Source organism: Corvus kubaryi, unplaced genomic scaffold, assembly GCF_017639235.1.
Source record: "Corvus kubaryi isolate FWS band 111438036 unplaced genomic scaffold, C.kubaryi_AGA036_p1.0 67, whole genome shotgun sequence".
In the NCBI taxonomy this organism is placed as follows: Eukaryota; Metazoa; Chordata; class Aves; order Passeriformes; family Corvidae; genus Corvus; species Corvus kubaryi.
In genome coordinates, this window is record NW_024582055.1 from 7,004,225 (window position 1) to 7,012,165 (window position 7,941).

Consider the following 7,941-nt stretch of genomic DNA (forward strand, 5'->3'; position numbering starts at 1 on the left):
AGCAAAGGCAATCCTCCCTTGTGGAATTTTAAAGAATTATTAGATCTCAAGGGAACAGAGACACATTGGATGATTAGTACATGTAGGAAATTGCTATTTCATCTTGAACCTTAATGGGGAAGCCTCCATCTTTTTTTGGTCAGTTGAACTTCAGCTGAATTGTATTATTTACATACAGTATTGACCTTAAAATGACCCTCCAGGACAGTAAGAAGTATGCCCACTTAAGCATGTCTAAACAGCAGATAAATGACAATCATCCTTTTTGATCTCAAGAGACTGCCATATTTTTTTTGTAAGAAGAGGCTATTTGTGCATCTTAACGTGTTAATGTGCTCTTTCAAAAAGGAAAGTTATGAGGTAAGGAGCAGGTGAGACAAAGGTGACTTATAAAGACCTGGATAATAGACAGAGAAGATGAAAGTAAAAGATAGCCCTGCAATGTCTTTTATCTTTTCAAGATCAAGGGGATTTTACCAGATTAGCATGAAAAGAAGCCTATGCCTTGTACATTATGTAGCAGTAGATGTGTTAGTAACTTCAGAAAGGTTATTGCAACACAGTTCTGCAGTGTAGACATGCTTTAAATATTTGCGTGTATCTGCTAATTCCTAAGACTTGTTTCTCTTTATGTATCTAATTTTTTTTTTATCCATACAGGGAAACTCAATTTTTGCTGATTAGGAAATTTCAACATTGAAAGTGGTTTTTTTTTTTTACATTCCTAGATCCATGGTTAACCCATTTTATCAGTTTCTCTGATCTGTGAATACTTTCAGTTCCATAATGCCAGCTTGCTGATAAAACCTTTTCCCCAAAAATTATTACCTTTGTGTCAGGTAGTGGTACACATCTTCCTGGGACAGCCTACACAGGGGAAGTACTTGCTGCTAAGATAGGAGGACTTGGTGAGACTCAGGAATTCCAGGCAGCCATGACCAATTGAGGGTCATCTGAAAATAAAATTTTAGTTTCAAGTATTATTATTATAACTCTTTTTATTATTTAAAGCAAAACAAACCAGGTCTGGAAGGCATCAGGTAACATGTACTTCCCTTTAAACTGAGAACTGTGCTTTGACGTATGAGCTGCATCTACCTGACTATGAGTGAGGCCTTGCAGTCAATATTCCTCCTTAAATTTCCCTATCTGATTGAAACACTTGCTCGAATCCTACTTAAATCCTACAGCTTGACAGTTGCACAGAGAGATCTCTAACCTGTGCCATTCATCTGCCAAGGCAGCCTTACTGCTTAGAACTGTGACTACATGAAATATGAACCCCTTTTTCAGTATACCAGCCAGCTTGGTATTTTTTGTTCTATTACATTCATGTTTCTTACTCTCTTTCTCCACTGCCTTCTTTCAGACCTTTACTATTGCAGGTTCTCTTCAAAGTCACTTCTATGTTTCCCCTTTGACAGTCTCATGACAGGAGAGGCTTTTCCCACTTCATGACAGTTTAATAATACAAACTGTGAAGCCAGAAGAGCTTGTCTGTGTTTTCTGAAATATTCACTGGCACCCAATATGTTCAATATTTAAAATCTCATATCACAGTTAAAACATTCAAAACAATCTGTGGCAGAGACTGAAAATGTATAATAACCATATTGTTTAAAATACTTTTTATGAGATACTATAAAATTGCCTTTCCCACTTGAAGTGAATAATTCATTAGGCAATAAAAGTCAAAAGCAATTATTTTTTCAGAAGCGATTTACTATTTAGTATATGAAATAAAAGCAACAGGATTAGAATTGCTGTTAATTTTTAGAAGACCCTGCACCTGAATGTTCAATGCCTTTGAACAGTATTAATATAACTACTGAAGAAAACAAAGGCTGATTTGGTGCCTGTTTTCAGTGGACGCATAAGCTACACCTACACCTAGACATCTGAAAGCCTCCCTTGATCCTGATCAGCCTTGGAGCATGCCTGCTTGCTGTGTTTCTTGGAGAACACTGTCAGAGTTTAGACAGTTTAGCTCACAGGAGATCAGCCCAAATAGGTGATTGTGAAGCACTCGTGCATGGTGTCAGTTCAGTGTTGTATTGCTATTTAATGAGACACAATTAAAGACAAGGTTCTGTAAAAGAGAGACAGAGTACTGCAAAGCATAGCTTGTCTTGTCCACACAGTGAGTAGTAAGACACAAGCAGGGCATTTACTTGCCTCACTTCATTTTCAGTTTTCCAGTCATCATAACAACAATATATATGAGTTCCAGGTTTTCATGCAGGAGAAGTAGTCATAATGTCAAACATTGTGCTTGTAGAAAACAAGAGTAAGTTGTTAATAACGTAAATATTATCGTTAGTTTTATGTTCCATGCTTTTCATGGAAAATACTGGCTTCACCAACTTCTGCAAAATGTCCAGCACAAATTATTCTTCATTAGTTCCCACAGACTATTGTAATACCATTAATATATTGAATAATTGGCACTATTTTCATTAAAACAGTGTCTATTAAATAGCATTCAACTGTAAAAAGGAAGCTAAATAATGTGCAGTGCAAAGAAGCAGAATGAGGTCTTGCCAGGTGGATGAATTTTGTCTATCCATGTGAGATACTTCACTGGATGTTCACTTTTTCTGGAAGCAAATCCACTGTAATCCAAACGACCTTACCTGTAATACCGGGAGAACAAGAGCTGCATCCTTCGATCAGTGGGATGTACAATGGACTATGGAAGCGTTCCCAGAATCCATGGGCTACTCTGCTTCCCACACGAAAGACTACCATGAGAAAATGAGTGGTTTGTTGTTTGCTTGCTTTAAAGTAATTTATGTGATATTGAGATAATTAAGCTATGTAATGAATGTAGAGACATTCACTGGCAGAGGGAGTGAAACGTTGTTGAGAGAAAAACCTGCTGTAGGAAATATACATTATAACATCTGTTTTGGCAAAGAAGTGCGATCTAGACAGGCAGTTATCTTGAAAAGTCTCCCTCAGAGCCCTGAGGAAAGGGTGGTTTTGTTTGTAAACACATGCTCAGAAGTTTCTCCATATGGACTGAAAAGTAAGTCTCACAAAACCATATGTGGCTATTATACTCTTTAGGTAAAGGGTGGTAAAGACTGCAGGTGAGACCATATCCTCATCTGCTGCTCTCCCATGGGCAAGACTCCAGTGTGAACAGGTTCACCCTGAATCTGAGCACATAACTGCATATTGTGCCACCAGAGGAAGAGGGACTGAGAAATAATGGCTATTGTCCTCTACTTCTATAGCTGAGAGTATATCCAGAACCCACAAATTCACCTACCAAATGACATTCAATTTTCCAGGCAAAATCAGTGACCTAGACAGAAAGAAACAGAATGCTGTGCATGCACAAGCCCAAGGTACAACAGTTCAGGCCGCAATAAATATTGCACTTAAGGAGAAACTCAATCTGCTGTTCCTCATTAATGATTCAGACCTGATGCTGGAGCCTGGCATTTGTGGGGGCCTTTTCTTCCCTTCCTTTTTAATATGTAGAAGTGCAGTGGGAGGCAGAGCTTTTTGCAGCACTGAATGTCATTATCACCCGTGCTTTGCAGTTCTGAAGTGCTCAGGGCTGTAGCATCAATTCATCGGGGATGCAGAGCAACATCACCACGGCAGGGCTACACAGGAAACCTGGGAGTGCGTGAAACATTCCCTTAATCTCACTCAGTGAGGGGTGCTGCTGTTTTTGTACAGGAAAAGAACTTTGAGGACCACTACCTGCCACACTCCTCTTCTCTCCTCTCCTCCCTGGAGTGTGTGGAATAATGCTGGGAGCTTTGCTGCAGCAGGAGATGGCTCCACTAACCGGGAATTACGTGTGCAGAGGAGAGGCCCAGACGGACAGGCTGCTGTGTATCCTAACTCCTACCCCAGTAAAATGGGATTTCTGCTTAGGCCATCCTTCCCACTGGACATGAATTAATCTCTAAGAGATACCCTTTAAAAATGCTCTCCTGTTATCTGATGTTTACTTAGTTTGTAATACTACTGCTTGGTATAGTCTGTAACTAGAAATGGAGCAATTTTTATGTAGGCAATGCTTTTTAAAATATATTATTCTGTTTATTCCCAGAAGCAATGAAAATTTCATTACACAAAGTCAATTTACCTAAACAAGCTCAAAGGACAGGACCTTGCAGGTGAACTAAAATACTCTCTCTTTGTGTTTCAGAATTCAAAGGGACAGAATGATGTTTCATAGACTAGAAACCCATGCAAATGATTTTCTCCATTGTTGATTCTTGGCTAAGAAATCCTGAAAGGAACGCTCTGACTCACGGTGTTTAATCGGCTTTTGGGTCGGTGCAGCTCACAAGCAACAGAGAGCCGCAGGGACAGGGAACTTGAAAGGGGAAAACGCATTCCCAAATGTTTCTGTAGCTACCCAAGTGACAATCCATCTTACGGACTCACATGCCAGCAGACCAGTTTTATCCAGGCAGAGCACATGGTGTTGGGTATTCATTAATGATTTTATGACAAATCAGATGTATTTTCATCTCCAGGTATAAATACATCATTGGAGATTCCGTTTCTCAAAAAAAGCATGAGTGCACGAGGATATACAATTTAAGTTGCATTTATTTTTCAGCAAGTGTTTGTGCATTTCATTTTCAATGTTTTCCTATTTGAAATGCCATCTCAGGAAAGAGGCAGCACCTTTAGAAGCTGTCATTGCCAACATCTGATCTCACAGCAGAGAGCTCACTTTTTATGTTAATCTCGCATCCTCCAAACACATTATATGTATTGAATCCCTTAGGAAGGCCTCACTGCTTTTAAACTCAGCATATGGTGAGCAGTCAGCAAACTGGTCATATTATAGCAGGCTAAGCTTGGAATAGTTTTAACACAGAAAGAAATGGGATGTGAGGGCTCCTTGTCATTGTGCTACCAGAAGGAAACATCTACCTTATTGTCAACTCATTACTCATAACTGTTAGCAAGCGACACTGATGCCACCTCACAAAGTGAGCAAATATCTGTCTTGGGCAGCGCTGTGAGGGACTTCATGGAGAACCAGCTCATGGGGTAAGGCAGAAGGCTCTGGGGCCTGTGCTCTCCCAGCTCTCCCAAGCATATCTGAACAGCGGGTATTTGCAGAGTAAAGTAGGACACAGGGATTTAAATTGCTCTGAATTGTACATAAAATCAAAAATCTTTTGAATACACCAAATAAAATAAATTATTTAAAACTAGTACTGTTCCTTTTCATGTGGGCAGGAAGGGAATAAGAGAGGGGAATCACACCAGGGGAGCTGACTGCTGTGTTGTGTACAAGAGTATCCTGTATCTAAGATAGAATTTTACCACAGTGTTTGACTTGTTTGATGTCTGAGGATAGGAAGAAGCTGGAGTAGATGCTCAGTTCCATTAGCAGCACTATCACTGTAACTCACACGAAGGCAGTTGGCTGTTTTCCCCATTTGAAGGAGAAATTTCTCTTGGTGTCATGCAAACTAGCACTTTTCTGAGTTGATTGTTTGAAGGTATTACCCTCGGCTTTGCTGTTTGTTAAGCTTCCTGTTGTGATGTATTTATTTCAAGAGAAAATATTTATCCATTTTTCACTTGTTACATAAACCTCACTTACATTGCCTTAATGTGACCTAAAGCACATCTCTGACCAACACTTTCTGCACTGATTCCGAAGGTGGACTCTTCCTTTTAAAATTTTTCATCAGCAAAACAAATCCAGGAAAAAATGTTTTAAGTGAGATGACACACTCTTTTATTATTCTAGTTTTTGTTACTCACCACCTACAACTTTGGACTACTCTAAGTAATAAATCTTGTATGACAGAGATGGACACATCTCCATAGTCATAAAAGCACAAGACACGATCAAAACTCAGTAATCCACCAGATTATTACATTTCCAGGAAACATTCTTCACACTCTCCTGAAGTACTGGACTTTGCTGTGGACATAAAGGCATTGAAAGGGGACTCAAGCAGCTTTTGCGCAATGATTTTTGGAAGTTTAATCTGTGAAAGTTAATTGTTAATTAACAAAATGCACAAGGAAGAGAAAGGTTAAGCTTAATTTCACAACTCTTATTGAAGTGGCAAATCCTTTTGCATTAGAAGACTTTATTCACATGTGAATAAAGATATGGAGCGTTAGAGATCTGAACTCTTAGCTTTCCACTTAAATACCCATATAAAGAACAACTTGTTACTTGTTCAGTCAGCTTGTAACCTACTTATATATTAGATATACTTATCTCTAGCACTGCTGAGCAAGCCCAAATCTGAAGATTTATGCAGGTGTTTAATTAATTTTAGAATCTCACAAGTAAAGTTACATAGGCTGTTATCATACTGGGAATAGAACAGGAAAAGAGAACTCATATCCCAAATTGTTTAAATTACAGGTTGCTTCAAAGTTGCTTCACTGTAGCTATACTGGTGTAAAGAATATAGGAGAGACAAAGCTTGGAGATGAAAGTAGCGTCTCTTAGACCATATAATATAACATTAAAAGTTAGACCAATCCTTCCTCAAGTCTGAAATAAGTTCAGTAAAGCCATTTAACTACTTTGCAGCAGGAATTTCATGTCCTGTCAATTTTCCTCGCATTGGATAAAATAAAAATCCACATTGGAAACTTTTCAAGCTCTGCTTGGGTACAAACTCCTCAAAGGCAAAAAGTTACAAGAAAACTTTTGCATTGGCCTGTAACAGGAGGACTGTTAAATACTTAAATCAATAAATGTATAGTTATGCGTACACACATGGCTGTTATAAAATCATCAATTGAATGAGAAATAAATAGACAAACTAAATGTTTTTCCAACATAGACACATTAAAACTAGAAAGGCGCTGGCAAGAAGCCCATATTTATGCTTATTGCTCCTGAAAGTTTAAAAATGTGAAGTTAGTTCTTTATAAACTTCTGCTTACTTCTATTCTGTTTTTCCGGGTTTATATGAATACTTTCTACTTTATATAAGTTTGGTTATATAATTTATGTTTTACTGTAACTTGAGGCTACATTCAAAGCCTCTTTCATTTTTTATTTTTATGTAGCCCAGAATCCTGCCTGACCTGGAATAGTGGCACAGAGAGAATCAGCGGCTATATGAGTCGCATTTTGGTCTGAAAGAAAATGAAACAATATGAATCAACCTCTTAGAAGTTTTAACAGATTCAAAGCTGTAACTTTAAAGGTGATTTTAGCGATGTTTAAGGCCACATCAAGAATGTCCACTTTTCTGGGCAAAGGGTGGAAAGATTTTTTGAAAGGTAAGTATGTGAGATGTGTGTGCCTTTTTTTTTGCTTTGTCAAAATGAGACGTTAAATTTTAAAAAGCTGGAAGGATAGAATCATTAAATATGGAGTTAGTAAGTACAAGGGGAAGCTGCTGTTGGGCACCTTCAGGAACTATTAACTCACAACAGTAGAATCAAAAGTGGGAAATACTGGCTAAAATCACATGACTATCGAGTCCAATGGTTATTAATACACTCAGAGTGAGGATCAGGACTTGGCTCGATGCACAAAATCCAGCATCTCTCCTTATGAGGGTTCTACCTGCTGCCATTGCCAAGCGGTGCCTCACAAACCCTACTTCAAATAGAGAGGGCCTTTTGTCATTTTCGTTGTTTTGGTTTTGTTTTCCAGTTGCAGACACGATTTGCAAAGGGAATAGAGATCTGGAAGAAGTTTAAGGATTTCAGACAGGCTTCCACAAGGAATTTGGCAGCACTGTGCAAGGGCAAGTTCAGAGTGTGAAAATCAGTATAATTTAAAATTCTTAACTGGTCATATCCAAAAGATAGACAGTGGTTGCTGAAGCTGCACTACCATGATGAGATCCTGCAGAAAGCAATTTAGGTTATTAGCACAGAGAGGGCAGAAGAGCAATTTTCCAGCTTACACAGTTAATCAATTGTCCTGGGTTGCAGTGTATTCTATTACCATCCTCAGGAGCCGTT

The 7,941-nt window shown here is 38.6% G+C and overlaps 1 long non-coding RNA gene across 1 annotated transcript in view; it reads right to left on the reverse strand.

Annotated features, from left to right (window-relative positions):
* Window positions 1-834: 834 nt before the first annotated feature.
* LOC121674259 overlaps window positions 835-7,941 on the reverse strand; it is a 41,857-nt gene continuing 34,750 nt past the window's right edge. Inside the window, exon 4 of the long non-coding RNA XR_006019507.1 lies at window positions 835-953. This is a non-coding gene — a long non-coding RNA (uncharacterized LOC121674259). The remainder of the gene's footprint in view (window positions 954-7,941) is intronic.